The sequence below is a fragment of the Camellia sinensis genome, chromosome 12, assembly GCF_055761805.1.
Source record: "Camellia sinensis isolate YWXY chromosome 12, ASM5576180v1, whole genome shotgun sequence".
In the NCBI taxonomy this organism is placed as follows: domain Eukaryota; kingdom Viridiplantae; phylum Streptophyta; class Magnoliopsida; order Ericales; family Theaceae; genus Camellia; species Camellia sinensis.
The window spans coordinates 161,816,015-161,836,344 of record NC_138972.1 but is presented as its reverse complement, the minus strand read 5'-3'; the positions used below and the strand labels follow the sequence as shown (position 1 = coordinate 161,836,344).

The 20,330-nt window shown below is 33.9% G+C and overlaps 1 long non-coding RNA gene across 1 annotated transcript; it reads left to right on the top strand.

Moving 5' to 3' along the window:
• Positions 1-17,312: 17,312 nt before the first annotated feature.
• Positions 17,313-19,220, top strand: LOC145804316 (uncharacterized). The gene is made up of 2 exons (XR_014345953.1): positions 17,313-17,463; positions 18,720-19,220. It is a non-coding gene; the product is annotated as an uncharacterized LOC145804316 (long non-coding RNA).
• Positions 19,221-20,330: the final 1,110 nt, after the last annotated feature.

Below are 20,330 nucleotides of genomic sequence, written 5' to 3'. Positions count from 1 at the left end.
TAAGAGAGTATGATAAATTATAATTGGTGAGGTATATGGTCATATGACGCTTCTGCATTAACTAATAATTTTTTGAATTTGGGAGTGATAGAGAAATTGTGCTCTTCTCTCTATTGAGTAATTTTTATATGTAGATAAAGTATATGATACACGGTACCTTCTACTATTAAATGAATCATTTGTTATAAAATTATAAACTTTAAACAGTGAAATGTAATTTTCAAAATTACAGTGTACACTTTATATTTTGAACAAATTTCAAAATATGTATTTATAATTTACCTTACATATTATTATATGAGTTTAATTTCTCTCATGTTTAAATTTGAATTTTAGAGAATTTGAGGATCTGTAGAGCTCATCACAGGTCTTATTTCAATTATTTAAACTATTAATTTTGTAAAACCGTTTGTGTATATTATTCATGAAAAAAATTATATCGATTCAATGATTGTAATCTTTTTATTTCATTATATTTGTCTAAAAAATAAATAATTTATTTTTCAAAATATAATTATTGTCTATTTTTTTAAACGCATACAATAAAATAAAAATATTCCATCTAAATTTTTATTAATTTTTTTTGGGAAAATCGGTCTAGGGTCCCTCTCCCACTTTTCGTAATGGAAGAGGTCCACAAAATTATATTATGATGTCTAAGGTCCCTACAGAGAAATTTCATATCCCTCACCCTTCAAACCTCCATAAACCAATTCGATGATTTGTCTCTCCATTCTAGAGAGAGAATCTAGAGAGAGAGAGCGCCATAGTTGCATTGCAGATCTGTTGAACAGACATGGAGGCTGCCTACTTCAATGATTCTCAACGTGAGGCAGCAAACGATGATGGTGTAATTGCTGGACTCAATGTAATGCGTATCATCAATGAACCCACTGCCGCTCCTTCTTGGCAGCCTCTCGGATCAGATTATCGAAGAAATCTTCGATTGTTATCAGACATATTCACCCCCACATGTATTGACTTTGCCCAACTCTAGTATGGCGTCCCAGAAGTCCATCATCCACCGAACCTCATTTTAGAGAGAGAATCTAGAGAGAGAGAGCGCCATAGTTGCATTGCAAAGCTGTTGAATAGACATGGAGGCTGCCTACTTCAATGATTCTCAACGTCAGGCAACAAAGGATGATGGTGTTATTGCTGGACTCAATGTGATGCGTATCATCAATGAACCTACTGCCGCTGCCAGGCGTCCATACACGATTGCTTGAACACTGGCCATTAGTTTCGCTATCTCTCGACCTGAGAAGCCTTCTGTCTTCTTGGCAGCCTCTCGGATCAGATCATCGAAGAAATCTTCTATTGTTATCAGACATATTCTCCCCCACATGTATCGACTCTGTCCAACTCCAGTATGGCGTCCCATAAGTCCATCATCCACCGAACCTCATTCTTCGAATCTACGAATCTCTCACTCCTCCACCACTATAAACGAGATTGAAAAACATTTTAGAGACAAACCGAGAACAAGACAGAGTCTCTATATACAAACCCATGCCAATTTTAGACCCTTGGCCTCATTTTTAGCAAACTCATTTCCTATAAACAAGAAAGGGACAAATTGAGAGTGTGAATCTGAGGAGTTCTTACTTTAAAAACCCTGAAAGCTCTGAAAATTGAAAGCACTTTGCGTATACACTGACTTTTCCATCTCTTTGCGAATTTCTCTGGATTTGGGAAATTTATTTGGTTTAAGTGAATTTCTTTGGGTTTGGAGAAGAGAAATTTCTCTGGAGAGAAGGGAAGGCCAGAGAAATTTTCTCTAGGTGGCCAGAGAAAATCACAGAAATGAGTATGTGATTTAGTCAGAGAAATTTGAAAATTTCTCTGTGAAGTCACCAGAGAAATTCTCTGTGAACCAGAATTCTCTATGAAGTTCACAGAGAATTCTCTGTGAAATTTGATATTTGATTCTACAGAATTCAGGTTGTAGAATTGGTAATAATTGTTGATTTTGCTAAATTCGACTTCACAGAGAAAATTGGTGCAGGGACTTACCTTCCCTAGACTTTCCATTGCAAATTTCTCTGGTCTTCCCTTCTCTCCAGAGAAATTTTTTTCTCTGGCCTTCTGTATATTTCCCACTCTCCATTAGAATTAGGTAAGGATAGATATACCCTGAAAAATTTGTAGATAAGTACAACAAAAATTTATTGAATTCATTCAAAGAAAATGATAGGAATTTCCCAAACAAATTGTAGAAATTCTGAATCAATATCAACAATATAGCATATTCAAACAAGATGAAGCACATTACAATTTCTCTAGAGAGAAGGGAAATTTCTCTGGAGAGAATGGAAGGCCAGAGAAATTTACAGTGGGAATTCTAGGGAATGTTAGAGAAATTGGAAAGTCCAGAGAAATTCTTCCCAGAATTTCTCTGGACCAATTTTCTCTTTGAAGTTGAATTTTCTCTGGAAGTCTAGGGAATGACTTCTTCTCTTTCTTATCTATGCTAAGGTATGGCAAAATCTTACTGTCAACCACCTCATCTTGTTGAACTTGATCTACAAAGAGCACTAGGATTAGCAAACAGAATTTTGATAGTAACCCTTCATGAAAAGATATTTGTAAGAGAACATATAAAATGCACGATGATGCAGAGTTTCCTGGATTGTGTGAATTTTCTCTGAACTATCTGAATTTTCTCTGGATGTCTAAATTTTCTCTGGACTATCTGAATTTTCTCTGGATAAAGAGAATTTCTCTGGATGTCTGGAGAGAATTTCTCTGGAAAGTCCAGAGAAATTCTCTGGACCGAATTTTCTCTAGATCGAATTTTCTCTGGATTGATGTTGAAGGACCTTAGACATTATGAAAATATTGAGTGTCCTTTATACTATAAATTCTTAATATCAGGGACCTTAAAAAAAATCCCCCATTTTTTTTCTATATGCATGCTTTAGAAGACTAACAAAGTGTTCTTAAATTGTTAACTTTAACTTCCAAGGTGAACTGAAGAACCAAACAAAAATAAAATTTCAAGTGTATAGGTCAAATTGTCGGATTGAAAAATTATAGGAATCGAAATAAAATTGAAGTTAAACTATAAAAATTATAAAAAAAAAATTAATTCAAATATATATATATAGGATCTATTCATGCGATAAATTAAAATGATCAGACAACTGTAACTGTATATTCAAATTACATTTGTATTACAAAAAATAAATGACTGTTCTTAAAATTATAATTTTCATCTATTTTTTTTTTAAACGAATATGATTCAAATATATAGTTACCGATAAATAATTATTTTAATTTTTTATATGAATATTTTATTTAATAAAATTTAAAAATTAAACGATTTAAATTATCAAAATAAATATACTAAATGTTAACACTCTCTCAAATTGAATGATCAATTTGTGAGTTTCCATCATATATATATATATCCCAAAGCCTAAAAGAAAAAGAGTAAGCAGTGAAAAAGGAAGTAAAGGGGCAGGAGTGAGGCTCTTTTCACATTGCAAAGCCCATAGCTTTCATAGACAAGTGTGCGCATTTATCATAATAAAATACAATATTGAGAGACACAGAGAGAGAGAGAGAGAGAGGAATGAGAATGGGAATTTGGAAAATCTTTGTGGGAGGGAGGGCGTTTATATATTCTTCCATGCGGTGGAATTGATTCTTGCACGTTACTAGCCTTCTTTCACTTTCTCAACTGAGATCAAATTCCATAAAGGCAAACAGTGGCACCATATATATATGTAATAAATTATGATTCACACACAAATATGAATGAGTTATTGACATGTTTCTAATATCATATTTTATAATTTTATTTATTTATAATGAGTAGATATAAAATTAAAACTTCATAAATATGTGGTCATCTTTTTACATCATTATGCGAAAGATAAATAAGAGTAAGGTTTTGAAATAGAATACAACAATGATAGAAACCATTAATTTTGGAACTTTAAAAAGACCACTAATGACATGACACTCAATAAAAAAAGAAAAAAAATACAACACCAAGACTAAAACATCAAATCATTCATAGTGGGACCTACTGCCACATCATTAGTGGGAGCACTAATTAGTGCTCCCACTCATTTTCCAATAGAATATAACAATCACCAAAAAAATTACAACTTGAATTATTTCCATTAATAGATTAAGATACGCTAATGTTATTATTTTTTCTATTGATTTAACTTGAAATCTTTAAGTTTGAATTTTTATCAGAATCTTATAATACTTAGCACATATGTAATATCTTTTAGTTGCTTCTACGCTGTTGTATTTTTTTATTTAGTTTTTTTGTGAGATAGGGAGGAGGGGGGATAAGAAGATCTTTTGTAACCAAATTGCATGTAATTTTTCTGATAATTCATGTAATTTTTACTAACCCATCCATCATTGCATCTAGAAGAGTAATGTTTATAAACACATGATGATCACACAAAACAACACAACATGTAAATGTATGGGTTCACCGGACTCAAGTAGTATTTTTATATGGTGTCTCTTTTTTCGAGTAATTGTGGCAAAGCATAATAAAGTAACTGATATTTCAAAGAAAATTCTCACAATCATTCCCAAATCATGTCAAAATATATCTAATCTTTGATTTTATTATTATTATTATTATTATTATTATTATTATTCCCCCGCCCCCTCCCCCTCCCCCTTCGATTTGACAACACTACCAATGAATATTGTCTCCCCAATCAAAATTCTCTTGCACATCTCTGGTCTATTTATCCAGCATGGACTACCACACTTACCTGATCTTCTTTTATTCCCATGATGTCAAATGAAAATGAATATCTACTTCCATAAAATGAAAATGAAGGAGGCACCCACCCACCATTTGATGTCAAATTGACAAAATGATTGTGGTGGACTTCAAGAATACTCGTGGTTCCTTATTCTCAACCAAATATTTCTCTTGGGAAAGCATCAATGGTCAACTCTAAGGTTGAGTTTAATTTATCAAATAAAAGTAAAATTAAATGATTATTTCATTAAAATATTCATTTTCGTATTTAGTTTAAATCTACTTTTATTTTTTTTTATTCAAAAAATCTACTTTTATTACAATGAACACAACACTAAAATACATTGACCTATAAAGTATTTGAAATTCATTTACTCACTTTATTAAAAAAGTAAACGAATGTTATTCTCTTTTTTTAATATAAAATTAGAAAAGTTATGATGAAATATTATTTTATTTAGAAAGTAGAGTAGACGAATATTACAACTAAAATTAATTCACTATTTAAGTTTATATTTTATATTTACTTTTTCATGTTTGTATACCGTTATTGTAATTAAAAAAAAGAAAAAGAAATATAAAATCACATTTGTGTTTGTAAAGACTGATTTGATTGGATCTGCCCGTGGTCAATAGTGGGTTGTATTGAATTCTCCGGGCTCTTTTCATACAGGCCTATTTAGTTCATGTCTGTCCAGTTTGTAGGACTAGTCTCATCTCATGTGGACTGAGTCCAAAGAATTAGTTGTTCTCGTTTAACTTACTTCATGTGAAGATACTTGGTTAGGTTTTTTAAAAAAACATTTTTTAGAAAATTTTGCTTTCTTATTTTCTATATTTTTTTTGTTTTTAATGAACTTTTTTAATATTTTAAGCGATTTTTTTTACTTTTTAGACATAGCTAACATAAATATACCTAAAAAATAAAAAAAATTTGTGAAAAAGACTTTTTAAAAATTCACTAAATACCAAAAATACAAAAAATAAAAATAAAAGTGAGAATTCGGTACATTTTTTGTATTTTTATGTATTTTTTTATTTTTTAAAATATTTTTCACTATTTTTTACTTTTTAGATACATCTAAGTATGGTACATCTAAAAAAGTAAAAAAAATATTTAAAATTTTAAAAATATTTACTAAAAACAAAAAAACAAGAAAACCAAAAAACTCAGTTTTCAAAAAACTTAATCCAAAAAATTCAAATCAAACACACTGATTAATTTTTTGTAATTTTGGTTTTGTTTCTATTTTCTAAAAAACACAAAATTTAATTAGACAACTGTATTTGAAAACAATTTATGATTTCTTTTCCAAAACAATTCACTCTTTGTCTGCTATATTTTAGGATGTAGTTTGATGTGCATCACTGCTTAAAAACTCATTAAGAACATATTATTCTTTATGATATGACCCGATAACACATGTATTAAATGTCAAATTTATACAATACAAAATTGACATAGATAATATGGACACACACCTTTTAACGCATACACATGTCGGATTTGACTTTCCGTTTTCAATAGTGAATCATCAAGATCTAAACTTTGACAATAAATCATCTTTACCCCACAGATCATTGGGTTTCATTTTATTTATCAAGAGATAAGCAAAATTTGAATAACAATTTGTCAATGAGTGATGATTGAGACCCCCTCCAATTACCCCCCACCCCCCCCCCACAGACACGTGGCGGGTGGTGATTGGAGGAGAAGGAATAACAAAAAAAAGAAAAAGAAAAAGTAGCCAATCAGGTGAAGAGAGGGTCAAGGGGGTAGGAAAAAAAGGGGTCCAAGTCATTATTGTATGTCAAAATTAGACCGATTCATTGAATTTCAAATTTTTAATGAGAAAATTAGAAAACCATAACTCCGGTTTAATTAAAGCCATTGATTCGTTACTGCAAAAAATTTTGATTCGGGAGTTTAGATACGAAAGGAGACAATTATTAATTGAGTACCTCTTTTGCTCAATTTAAAAGATTGACCTCTACTAATTCATTTTTAAAATTTTATTTTCATTTTTAATTCCACATACTAATTTATTTCATCTAAATCCTTTAACTTTACCTACGATTTCATACAATATGGACCATGTTAGAAATTGGGCGCCCATGTGGCATGACCCTTAGAACCTTTTGAACCTCATCCAAATGGGTTTTGAATTTGAATTCAAACCTATTTGGATAGCCACTCAGGATATATATCTATCATATCATGATATGGATAGATGATATAGATATCAGATATTATCTCATTTAACAAATGGATAAATGAGATAAATATAATATATATCTGATATATGGTTATGGGTAACCAAGAGAGAAACAACGTATGTTTTGTTTCTACCCATGATACTGACTCTCTCCCAAAATAATGATCAAAGCCATATGCACTGTGGTTTGTGTGGGTGATATTCACCATTGTAATATCACCCCACTGCTGGGATTGATTGATTAGAGGCTGGAAGCACGTGATTTATCCACGAGGTTTTAGATCAAAAGAGGTATGATCTAAACATTTTATTCCGCTGCATGTTTTCTGTGTTTTTAGTTTACATTGGTATCAGAGCCTGTTTATGGATATTTTCGTGTTTCCTTTAATCATGTGTATACTTTTGTATGTATATGTATATATATTATACACATGAATATTTGTAGAGGGAAAAAATTTTTTTATCAGATGCGGAGATCCAAAATATTTCATTTTTATGATCATTAATGTCATTTTTAAGAGCATAAATGATTTTATTTTGAAAAAAGGAGTTCGGCAGTACAAAAATCGGACCAGAAAACACCCTGGAAGGCGGCGCGTGGTATGCACGCGCCACCTGACGCCGTGAACTGCAGCCACGCGCTGTCACGCTCTCCCACGCGCTGTCACGCGCTCCCACGCGCCTGCACGCGCCCGCACGCGCGCCGCTTGCTGGAGCCGAGTTCCGAGCCGCGTTGGAGCCGAGAGCCGAGCCGCGTTTGAGCCGTGAGCCGAGCCGCGCGCTGAGCCGCTCCTTGAGCCGACTCGCGCCGAGTTGCGCTGAGCGGCGCCGAGCCGAGCCGAGCCGTTTTTCCTGCCTGGCTTGGCTCTAAGGCTCTGTTTGTTTGTTTTTTAATTCTGAATTGCGTTAATTGGCCATAGTTTATTCGTTATAGCTTTGTTTTAAGCATGGTTGGTACCCTTAGACTCAGAATTAATTTTTCTACATTCTGTAAAATTTTGAAAATTTTACGAAAATATAAAATATTTTTCCTGTGTTAATAATGCATTTTTTTTTGCTTTAAAATGCATCTGGTGTTGCATGATTAATTTTCTGGGGTTGAAATTTTTATTGTGGACTTCTGAAATGGTTTACTATCTACTGGTAATATTGTCTCAGTTTATCAGTTTCTGGATTTTTTATTTCTAATTTTATGTGTGTTTATTAGTTATTTAAAATTCCAGAATATTTCAGAAAAATTCCAGAAAATTCCAAAATGATGTACACTTTAATTATGGCATAATCTGAATATTGAATACAACATTTTTTTTAGGTTTGTAATATGTTGTAATTAGAAGAGCATGATTATTTATTTATTTATTAGAATTCCATTATTAAATAAATATAGCATGAGTTATTTGTAGATTTACATTAAAATGCTATTGTATGGAATTTATCATGCTTTGTATATACCATAGTCAGTGGGAGGTTATTCGGTTGAGAGAAATCTTTGTAGATTAACTCCCGAAAACCAATATTTTGCGCATAAATTAAACTAAATTTTGGATAATTGTCACTTGTGGCGCAAGAGATGATTACGAGCATAGCGGATTTTCGATCTTGCGACTTGTGTAATATTGTCACTATTTAATTTAGATTTTTGCGGCAAAATTATATTATGCTAATCAAATTAATCCCAATGCGAATTTCTCTCTAAATTGATTTAGCTTATGAAAGTTAATTTGGTTGACCTAAACTTAGTAGAGATGTTCAAATGTGAACAAACTAATCCCATTCTTTAGATGAGCAAAAGTCTTGGAGACTTTAGGTCAAACCTTAATTGAGCCAAAGTAAGGAAACATGACTCAAAGTCGCCGTGTTTTTGTTGTCTTGTTTGGCACAATAAAAACTAATGTGTGCGCTATAGTTAGCGGCACGCTACATAGTTTTGGTTGGCGAGTTTTGGAGTTATGAAATTAGTAAGCCCTCAATAGATCTGTATATGATCTTGACTAATGAGCTGCGCGGATTGACTTTGTAATTTGACTTGTAAATAATGTTACATCATTGGATGAAGTAACATTCAAGAGTCACGTCATCCAAGAAATGCGAGCTTAAATAAATTAGTCATTAAGTGTAAGACGAGTAGCCAGTACGAGCAGTGTTTTGCTCTCTACCCAATTATTGGGAGTGGATTGAGCGAAATTTCATGCACTATAATAGTGTGCGTTGAAATATCACGTGAAGTTAAAAGATTAGCGCTTAGAAGCTGCAAAATCTATTAACACTGAGTGAAAAGATTAGCGCTTAGTGGCTGCAAAATCTATTAGCATTGCCAACTTGTCTAAGTGTGGACACTTACTGTTTCCACACTTGAGTGTGAAACATGGATGAGGTGCTTCTTTGTGTGATTCCTTTACTAGGCTAACGTTTTGAATAACATTTACCACTAAGCGCAAACGTTGCAGCATAGTAATGAAAAGGTTAAGGCTGACAAGGTTGTTATGACTCTAAGAATTTAACGCATCGCTTGTAAGAGCATTGTGTTGAATTAGACTCTTTAGCCTAATTCGCGCTTAAGTTACTTTGGAGCTGTCATAGTTGATAACTTATTCTCTCCTTCTTGTGGATAGTAGAATTAATTGCAAGTAACTATGAAGCGAGAAATAGATATGGCAAGAGGAGTATCGTCATCTTTCAACTAGATGTATTAAAGTGTATGGAGAATAAAATTGACTTGAAGGTGCAGGGGATTAGCACTTGCTAGTTAAATTTGCGACTTAGGCGCAGTTGATATCTCCATGACATCCTTTTATGATCTAGTGAATATGAATTAGTCCTGAGTCATTACCTAGTTGGGCCTAAACCTTTTAAACTTATCTTCGAGAACTCACACATTAAGATGATTGGAATTAGTTTATGACGTTGGTCATGAACCAGTGGCTTATTATACTTAATCACATTAATGAGATGATGACACGATGGTTTGAGTAGGCCTTCTCGGGCCCACTCGCTTATGACATCCTCCTCTCATGTGAATGTGTAACTTTGTTCGCAATGGGTGCGCACAAGTAAGTAGGAAAGCCGCAGAAGGTCATTTGTTTTGGCGCATTTAGTCCACTATGATATTTTGTGACTAGATATGTGTGAGGGTATGATAGCTAAGCCTCAATCTCGACACATTTATAGATTACGATACGCATCTGAGTCAAGACTATTTGATCTCCCATAAGTCAAAAGTTTTGAGATGATTTTTGACATTGCATATATAAGGTCGAGATCAATTAGATAAGAGTTTTTCGTGCTTTTAGTTTTGACCAAGGTGGCGAGTATCTATTTGAGTTATTTTTCAGAAAAACTCTGTGAAGAGAGATGGATGCTTAGAAAATTGATTATTCCTAGTACTCAACAACACACTGGTGTAGTAGAGATAAGGAATTAAATATTGTCAATGTTAGGTGGATAATGGCGCAAAATGTTTCCCAATTGGGAATTGCACTAGTTTGTTGCCTATATCCCTAACTAAGTGCCCTCCATATCAGATTTTACACTCCATTTTGAGTAATGGGTTAGCAGAGAGCCATCTATGGGCGATCTGTAACCATTAAGCAGCTTATCTTTATTCTACTTCTCATAAGATTGCGAAGTTAAGACCTAGGGTTCTATAGCGCATTATTGTATGCTGTCTTGTAAACACAAAGGGTCGTGTGGCGCATTATTGTATGCGGTCATGCAAACCCTCCGGGTCATGTGCATATAGGTAAGCAGCTTTGTGGTAGTGTAACTAAGTCACATAAAGTTTTATTAGTAAAGGTGACGTGAATAGAGTTTTTGGAACTCTATAAGATGGAGAATTCCAAGCATAGCGCTCTATGTAGCCTAGTTGAGAATGGAAAGAAATTTCTAATATCCTAGGGACAGTGGGAGCGATGTGCCTACTAATGGATTACTCCATTAGAGCAGAATACTCTACATTCTTAGTTGCGTGGTAGCAAATGTGAAAATTTTCCACGTCATCACTGGGTGATTGAGAGGGAAACATTCATGATTGCTCCGCAAGATGATAAAGAGCCTAGGATAATGCCAAAGGCTCTAGTCCCCTGTTTTTAGAAAGTGGATCAATGTTGCGCAGTTTAAGACAAAGTCTTTGAGGATTAACCATTTTTTATAATTTGGTTGACTTTCCATTATGACGCAAAACTGTTATAAAGTTATGCGTAATTTGGATAGTCATTTTTGAGGCATAAGGCTCGCTAGATACCGAATGGTCGCACCATTGAGGAAAGTGTAGACCATGAGAAGACTTCCTCCTGGGGAGTGAGGTTATTTTGACTTAGGCTATAATTGACATAAGTTCGGAACATTGATTTGTGGACATTGTGACCCGATTTCTCATTAGAGAATTGGATAAGTAGATCCGTAGGGATTTACCTTCTGCTTTTATGGTGAAAAGTTAGGAGCGCAAAAAGGTTGCTAGTTCCAATAAATCTTTTACAGCCTAAAGCAGTTATCCAAACAGTGGTTCTTAGATTTCGTCAAGCCATGATAGGGCAACGATGATCGATGAAGACCACTGAGGCATGATCAATGGTCCAAAAGAAGTTTTTCCTTACTTAGTCATTATGAGCCAGGAATTTATAAGGTTGTCGCCACCTAGGGTGGGCAGTCCTCCATTTTAGATATGATGGACATGGGTGATGTAATTCATATGCTCGGATGTACGATCCTTAGGGATTGTTTTAGGAAAATTCTCGGTTTGTCTTCGATGACTTACATAAGGAATATCCTAGAACGATTCTAGATGCAAAATTGCAAACCCATTGACTTACCTATCGGTAAAAGCCAGAGCCTTAGCTATTGAGTGAATCCTCAGATTGTCTTTGGGAGAAACAGATGACCTATATTCCTTGATTTTTCCTTTGTTGTGGGAGCCTAAAGTACGCTATGTGGGCGTATTCGGCATGATAAGTGTTATCTTTGGTAAATGGTCAACTGAGTTGTTTAGACATTGACCTTGCTCATTAGACTGTGGATAAAATGCTTTATTAGAAGCATATTAATTTGCTCATTGTAAAATTCAATGCGCTAGTTGGGCGCATCTGCGCTAGTTGGGCGCATTAAGAATGAACGCAAATTGGTCACCAAAAATATCTTTAGAGAGGTTATTGCGCAAGAGGTAGTGATCTTAAATCATTTCATGTGAGGCGCACATGGTAGATTCCGTTGTATATACTTATCGCAAGAGGTGCTGATAAGGCTTATGTTTGGAATCCATAATTGCGCAAGCTGTGGTCATTTTTTTAAAAATCGATCACTTATTTTGAGATGATGGGATGTTTGACACTATTATGGTTTGTGTCATAATGATTAGCAAATGATGATGTCAGCAGGCAAGATTGGCTCACTCACACGAGCAATCGCCCTTGGCGCTTGGGAGCGAGCAAGGATGAGATTGGTGGTTTGTTTTTATTCGGAGCCAAGAGAGGCTTAAATCATCCACTATGTATGTCGCCTTGGTTATAACCAAGATGAGGTCGTGTTAAGGACCAAACATGGATGTTAGTACCCACTTTCCATGTTGTGCCTGTTATGATTAGCCAGATGCGAGATCTCATTTGGCGCCTAGAAGGCGAGCAAATAGAGAATTCGGGTTAGGCGCTAGAAAGCGACTAGACTAATATCTGTACGGTGTATCGAGTATGACGTCACTCTTTATGGAAGAGTTACTCCACCGTAGCATGTATTCATACTATATGTGCTTGGCGACCGAGTAATGAGGTGAGAGAATGGATCCCTGCTTCCTCACCGTGTGAGTCTTACGAGTCATTATTGATATGACTTTCATTTATGTACCCTTTTGTGACTTTTGACTATGTCATAAGGTAAGGGGTTGATGTTCTGCTACTTTGGTATGTTGCCTGCGGTCATGCATGATTCGGCCTTAAGGGACATCACTGGGAAAGCGGTCAATCCTAAACTAAATGGCATGAGTGCAAAGGGAAGATCATCTAGTATTACACCACTATTGTATATTCACTGCCGGCAACTCACATCGCTCTGTATGAGAGGCGAATTGAGTGTGAATATATTGCAAGAATTGAGAGGGTCAAACATGCTCTTTTTGAGGGATTAGAGATGTTTTTTTTTTGGACCGGTGTAATTAGATGGGTCTGGGGTATATGAGACACTATTTCTTTTCTTTTTGGGTTGATGTCTCTATGCTGGCTCATTTTGAGTTTCTAGTATAGAGCTCCCACATGCAGGTGTTCTCAGCAGTCGCACGGTGCAGTGGCTAGTATGAGATTGTTTATTTTTGGGGAGATTGAGATTGAGACGTGGCAGTGTCATGCCAACTCATGTCCGAGTGGGAGATGTTAGAAATTGGGCGCCCATGTGGCATGACCCTTAGAACCTTTTGAACCTCATCCAAATGGGTTTTGAATTTGAATTCAAACCTATTTGGATAGCCACTCAGGATATATATCTATCATATCATGATATGGATAGATGATATAGATATCAGATATTATCTCATTTAACAAATGGATAAATGAGATAAATATAATATATATCTGATATATGGTTATGGGTAACCAAGAGAGAAACAACGTATGTTTTGTTTCTACCCATGATACTGACTCTCTCCCAAAATAATGATCAAAGCCATATGCACTGTGGTTTGTGTGGGTGATATTCACCATTGTAATATCACCCCACTGCTGGGATTGATTGATTAGAGGCTGGAAGCACGTGATTTATCCACGAGGTTTTAGATCAAAAGAGGTATGATCTACACATTTTATTCCGCTGCATGTTTTCTGTGTTTTTAGTTTACAGACCATATTACCTTAATTTAGATACTCTCATATTTGCAAAGATTTGGACCAAAAGTTCCCCAAGATGTAAGTTTTTAAAAAACAAATGAAGCAAGTATCCAAACTAGAGTGATATGACCTCTAAACATGCAATCATATCAAATATATAGTAAATAAATCAGGAATATATATATATATATATATATACATTTGAACAAAAAAAAAATGAAAATATGTTTTAAATCATGAAAATATGTTAAGGAGGAAGATTATGCATGCACACCAAAAAATGTGTAGGAAAAGAAGAAGATTAGATAAATAGATGCATGATCTTATATATTACAACTAATGCACACAATCACTACATAAATAGAACTTAATATGGAAATGAATCTCTAGAAAAAACAATAAAATTTAATAGAGGCCAATATTTTTGAATTGGGTAAGAAAAGTGCTCAATTAATGACTTTCTCCTTTCATATCCAAATTTCATAACTAATTTTCTGGTAATGACAAATCAGTGGCCAAGACTAAAAAAGAGTTAAGAGTTTTTGTAACACCCAAAAAATGCAAATTATAATTATTTGAATTATTCATGTGGTAATTGCGGATTATATGATTTAATTTGTGTATATCTGTCCAAATTGGAAAATTATTTGTTGAAAATATAACTTTGGAATTGAAATTGATGACCTTACTGGGTTCAGAAATCGAAATTGAGTACATAGATATGTTAATTGAAATTTTTAGAGTTATTTGGAAAGTTTAATTAAAAATTGATTCCGTCTGATTCGCTAATTTTAACAAATTAGAATTAAGAAATTGGAAAGGAATTAGAACCTAATTCACTTTAGTATAATTTAATTTGGTGTAATTAAGATTATGAGATGATGAGATTAATTTAATTTGAATCAAAATGATTTTAATCTATTTAGTTTGATTAATCCAATTAATTAAAGTCTAATTAATTAATTAAAGTCTTATGCATTATACCCATTAATTGAACATAAGAGAAGTGCAGTGGCTTTCTTGCATTTTGCTAGTCATCCACGTAGAGAGAGAAGAGAGGGAGACTTTGAGAGTTAGAACTCAAGAAGAGAAGTAGAGGAAGAACATTGAAGCTAAGTCAATTCATCAAGTTAAGGTAAGAAATTTCCACCAAATTCCATGAAATTGAAATGCTTTCTTCATAATCCTTTAGGCTTTGAGTTGTTTAAATTAAAGATCATGAATTACTATGAGATTAGCGGTGTAAATTGATTTTAGAAATTCATATGATTACACAAAGAAGGAATTGAGGAGAATTTAAAAGGAATTAGAGGCTTTAGTACATGCAAGCCAAGATAGACAAGAATTGATTAAATAAACCTCATATATTCACATGCATGGCATAATGTTATGAAATTCATGTTTATAAATCATGTTTTCTTGCATGACTATCATTTTTGGGGAGGAAACTCTATAGATTTGAAAAATGGAACTCTTGTATGCATGCTTATGCTTTTTACCAACTTAATTCCAGTTTGTGAGTTTTTACATGGACATTTGGATTTTGTTGTGAAGTTATGATTTTTATTTGAAGTTAGAAATAGGAAACTCAAGTTGTTTTCATGAGTTTTGAGCCTTGATTTTTATGAATTTGAAGTTGATTTTGCAAAAGAAGGAGTTTTGGTCCAAAGTAAATTTTTGGACTGGTTTTTCACCCAGACCGCTCGAGCGGCTTGGGCCACCGATCGAGCGGCCAACCTTGATTTGGCCAAAGTTGTACACTGCCTTACTACCACACGTGCGGCCATGACCACCGCACATGCGGCCAAACAAGACAGATTTTCCAATGTTATTATTTTTCCATTTTCTGATTTATGGGCCTTCATTTAGATGATTTTCACGTGTCATACACATCCATATGCATATTATAAGTATGAAAGAAATTAAAGAAAGAATAGAAACAACCGAACGAACAAGTAACGGATAAACCGAAGAAGGTTAAGAATCGATTGATTGACTCGAATGTATATTGAGAAATTGTGCTATGAATATTTGTGTTTGTAGGTCAAGACTTGAAGACCCAACAACGGGTATTGGAAGGCGATTGTGAGTAACATTTTTGTAAAGATATGTTGATATGCACTGTACTTGAAATGTTATATGAAATGCTCTATGATATGATATGTTCCTGAAATGTGATTTTGATTTTGTGAACGAATATCCGGTTTGCAAATCTAGTGTGGTATCCAAGGATAGTCCCAAGTCATGGGGAACGGCACATTAGTGCGGGTCCATGACATACATGTGACTACGAGATCTCGTTAGCCACGTCATTGTGGTGTTATGTGTTTAATTGGTATCCGGAACCGATTACTCTAGTCGAAAGACGATATGTGATATGTTCCTTTGGATGTACCATTATTATGTTCTGATATGATAGATATGTATGATCGGTTTTCTATATATGATATGATTTGGAATTCGTTCACTAACCTCTTTACGTTAATGTTATTCACTGGATTTTAGCTCACTATTTATATATATATATATATATATATATATATATATATATATATATATGTGAGCATTTTGGAGGGCAAGCCTAGAAGGGGTCTATAGCTGAGTCACCGTTTTGAAGCCTACCGAGTTATTTTGTATGCCGCTGAGTTGGGGCTAGGCCTATGTAACAACCCTATCACGTATAATGATTAGTAGTTGATTACTTAAGAGGATTTGAAATTTAATTGCCGAGTATTATAATTTAATTTGAGATTTATGAAAATTGTGGGATTTGATTCATATATGATTCAATTAAAGAGTTATTTCGAAATTAGAAATTAAGGGTCCAAATGGCTTTAGGAAGTGAAGTTAAGAAATTGAATCAATTTAATCTTAATAATGGACCCATTTGGGAGCTTAATTAAATATTCGATTCAGTTTAGTAAAATTAAGATTTGATTAATTAGATCCGAATTGGAGAAATTAAGTTAATTAGATTATGAGAATTGAGAATTGTGATTATTACGAATTAAATTTATTTATAGGGTGTCCAATTTGGATATGTAATTTATTGATGGAAATTTGAGTCTAATTAGAAATTGAAAGCCTAAATGATTGGGGAAATCAAAATTGATAATGATAATAAATTTAATTTACTATTTGGAGCCTTTTGGCAGTCTGAATAAAAATCTGATTCAGATTAATAAAATTAAATATAATTAATTGGGCCTCAATGGAAGTCAAACTAAACTAATTAAAATCACGTGGGATTGGAGATTAGTTATAATTAACTAATTTTGTGTTAATTAAAATTTATTAAGATTAAGTGATGCTTAATTAAATTATTCCTAGGCATAAAATTGAATTATGGACTAAATTAGTATTGGGGGTGTAAATGGGTGTGGGTGCATTGAGAAATCTGTATATGTGTGTGTGCATGTGATGTGTTGGAGATCAAAGGAGAGTGCACGCGTGCCATGTTGAGGTCAAGGAGTGAGGTATGTGTGTATGAGTAAATGTATAACCTGAAGCTTAAACACAAAAAGAAAGAAAGAAAGGAAGCTCTGTTTTGTAGCCGAGAGAGAGAGAGAGAGAGAGAGAGAGAGAAGGAGAGAGAGAGCTGTTGGAAGGAACGAAAAGAAAATGGAAGAAAAGGAAAGAAGGAAGCCTTGTGGGATATCAAAACTTAAGCTAAAAATTATGAAAAATTCATTCTAAGGTAAGAAATTTCATCATCTTTCTAGTGTTGTTTACTAAATCTAAACAAAAATTTATTCAAGGTGTATTTTGAGAAGATTAAAAATAAAACTTTGTAGATCAATTATAAATTGTTAAGATTTGGGTTTACATGTAAAATCAAGTTAGGACCAAGAATATGAACTATGATTTCTTAAATTTGTTAAACTTGGGTTCAATTTCATAGAAATAGAAGAAGTTAGCAAGATGATGAATTCATGTAGTTATGTTCAATTTATGGAAATCAATTTATAAATTAATTATTTTGCATTTAATTTTTGTAATCTTGCATGAATTGGGCCTTATTTCTACATGCATGTAATTTGGAAGAATTAAAGAATAAATATGGGTTTTGATCTTAATTGTTAACCTATGCATGTAATGTAATCTAAGAGTTTAACTCAAATTAAACACATTTTGAAACATCTATGACTATGAATTAAATTGAGGTTAAAATAAGTTGAGTCGAGCTTGAGATTAAGGGAATGGGTTTGGGAAAATTTATCAAGTAAGTTTAATTTGTGTTATTCCTCATGAATTTGGACTTCATCTTTACATGCATCAATGAATCTTTAAGAAAGTTGGAGAATTAATTTCACGTTTGGGTATAAGGAGAGCAAGTTTTGGGAAATTATGAATTCATGAACATTTTGAACTTAATATTGAATTAAAAGAATTTTGGATGTAATTGATTTGAATGTTGACCCTAATTTCACACATGCAAATATTTTCTAAGAGTTTTATAACTTTAATTTCATGTTTTAGATAATTCTCCATGCATCATGAATTAAGAAAGTTATGAAATTAGTCTCATGGAATTTGTAAGAAATAAGGTTTTAAGTAAGAAATTAAGTAGACTCATAGTTGTGGAAATTAATTTGGAAAATTAATTGTTTTGATTTGATTTTGTAGTATTTTCTTGTAATACATGAGTTTTAAGGGAATTGGGCCATTCAAGTTCATATTTTGAAGAGACAAAGGAAATGTTTTAAGAAAACCAAGTTTATGGAAATTTGGAATTAATCCTAAAGTTTTGATTTAATAATTAGATTTTTATTTAATCTATGCATGTGATGTAATTTAAGAATTCTATTCAATTTAGATACATTTTAGAACACCCATGATTATAAATTAAGTTTTTGGTTAGAAATTGAGTTAAGTTGAATTTCTAAGAAATTGATTTGTGTAATTGTTGGCTATATATTTTGTACATGCCAATTACAATTCGACGCGTGGCAGAATGAGGGTAATACAGGAAGACTATTCAAGTCTTCGATCCTAATCGTACACATGGCAGTTAATATTGGTTATTACGAGATTTGAGTAGCAGTGGATCAACAAAGAGATGCAAGGTGACGTGGCTTCAACGGTTACTCACATTTAAATTCAAAATTAGGAGGGAAGTCTAACTGCAAGAGATAGCATAGTGGAGCTAATTGTAAGGTAACATGATCAATGATCATGGAGGAGCAGTTCGACGGTTGGAAATGTAGTTCGATGGTCATCTTTGAGAAGTATAAATAGCAGAGAAGACCCCGAAAAAAGGACCCAGACTAAGATCCAAAAAACCAGTCTTATTCTACTCTATTTCCAGTTCTTTACATTCCTGCACTTTAAAATTCCTGCATTGCACTTCGTTCATAGAAGTAGTTTCAAATAGATTGTCGCTGTAAACCTCTACGAGGCTGAGTTTGAATTATTGTAAGTTTTTCATTCTAATGAAATGCTTCAATTGTTCTTCATTTAATTGTTATTTTGCTTAATTCTCCTAAATCAAGCCACCAGTAAAAGTCCTCTTCATTGAGGCTGAAAGAACTAAAACACGATCGTCTGATAATTGGTTGGCAATTAAAGTTTCTGTAAGGACTGATTGATTCTTGCTGGCACGCTCGTAATTACAAAAATAACCTTCGAAAGCCAAAAAGTCAACATATATTTTTGGCACGCCCGGTGGGACTAATTGAAATGGCTAGACGTAGAAAACAATGAGAAAATGAACGCTTGGAAGAAGGCGTAGAAGGAGAGGTAGAGATACCTAATCCAGAGGATAATGTGATAACACGTCCTATGGAAACTCCTATTATATCAGAACCTATGGTCGAACAGACCAGCACTTCGGAACAAGTACCACATGTTCATAATATTGGACGAGACCAAGGAATTGGACCATCCACTGTTCCATCTACGCAGCCAATAAATCCATGGAGTGTCCTAGTAGATGCTATGGGACAGCAATTAATGAACACAATGAAAAAGTGGGCAACATCCTTTTTGGATCGAATGAATAACCACCAACTAACAAACGCAAGACACATGGAGGAAGTTTCGAATGTCCCTCAACAAATATTGGTTAGAGATAAACAGCCTATGCAAGTTAATGGACATTCTAATGGTCAAACTAGTAATCAAAACTATGAAAGACCTTCACCTCAGTCTTGTTACGAATCTATTTCGAGGCCTATAGCAGGTCAAAATGCCTCAGTACTTAACAGTGAAGCCATGTAAATTGGTGGATCTGGCCCAATGCAAGAAAATGGCATAAGAATGGCTCCAAATCCCATGTTCGAAGCCATACCTGGCACAAGGGGGTTCACTAATCCCTTATTCGAATTTATACCCGGGGTTTGGAAGGTTTTCCTACAAATGAAAGAGACATAACACCAGTTCCAGCACCTTTCGCAGGTCCTTTCGCAGGACAGGCCCAAAGGGGTTACCCACACCCCCAACAGCAACCTGCACCATAGGGACAACCAATCCCAAATATACCACCTTATGGACCAAGAGGACTACAGGCACAAGTTTGCCCATCAAATCCTGTGTTTGTCTCTCTAGTAGTGGTTCAGCAGGCAC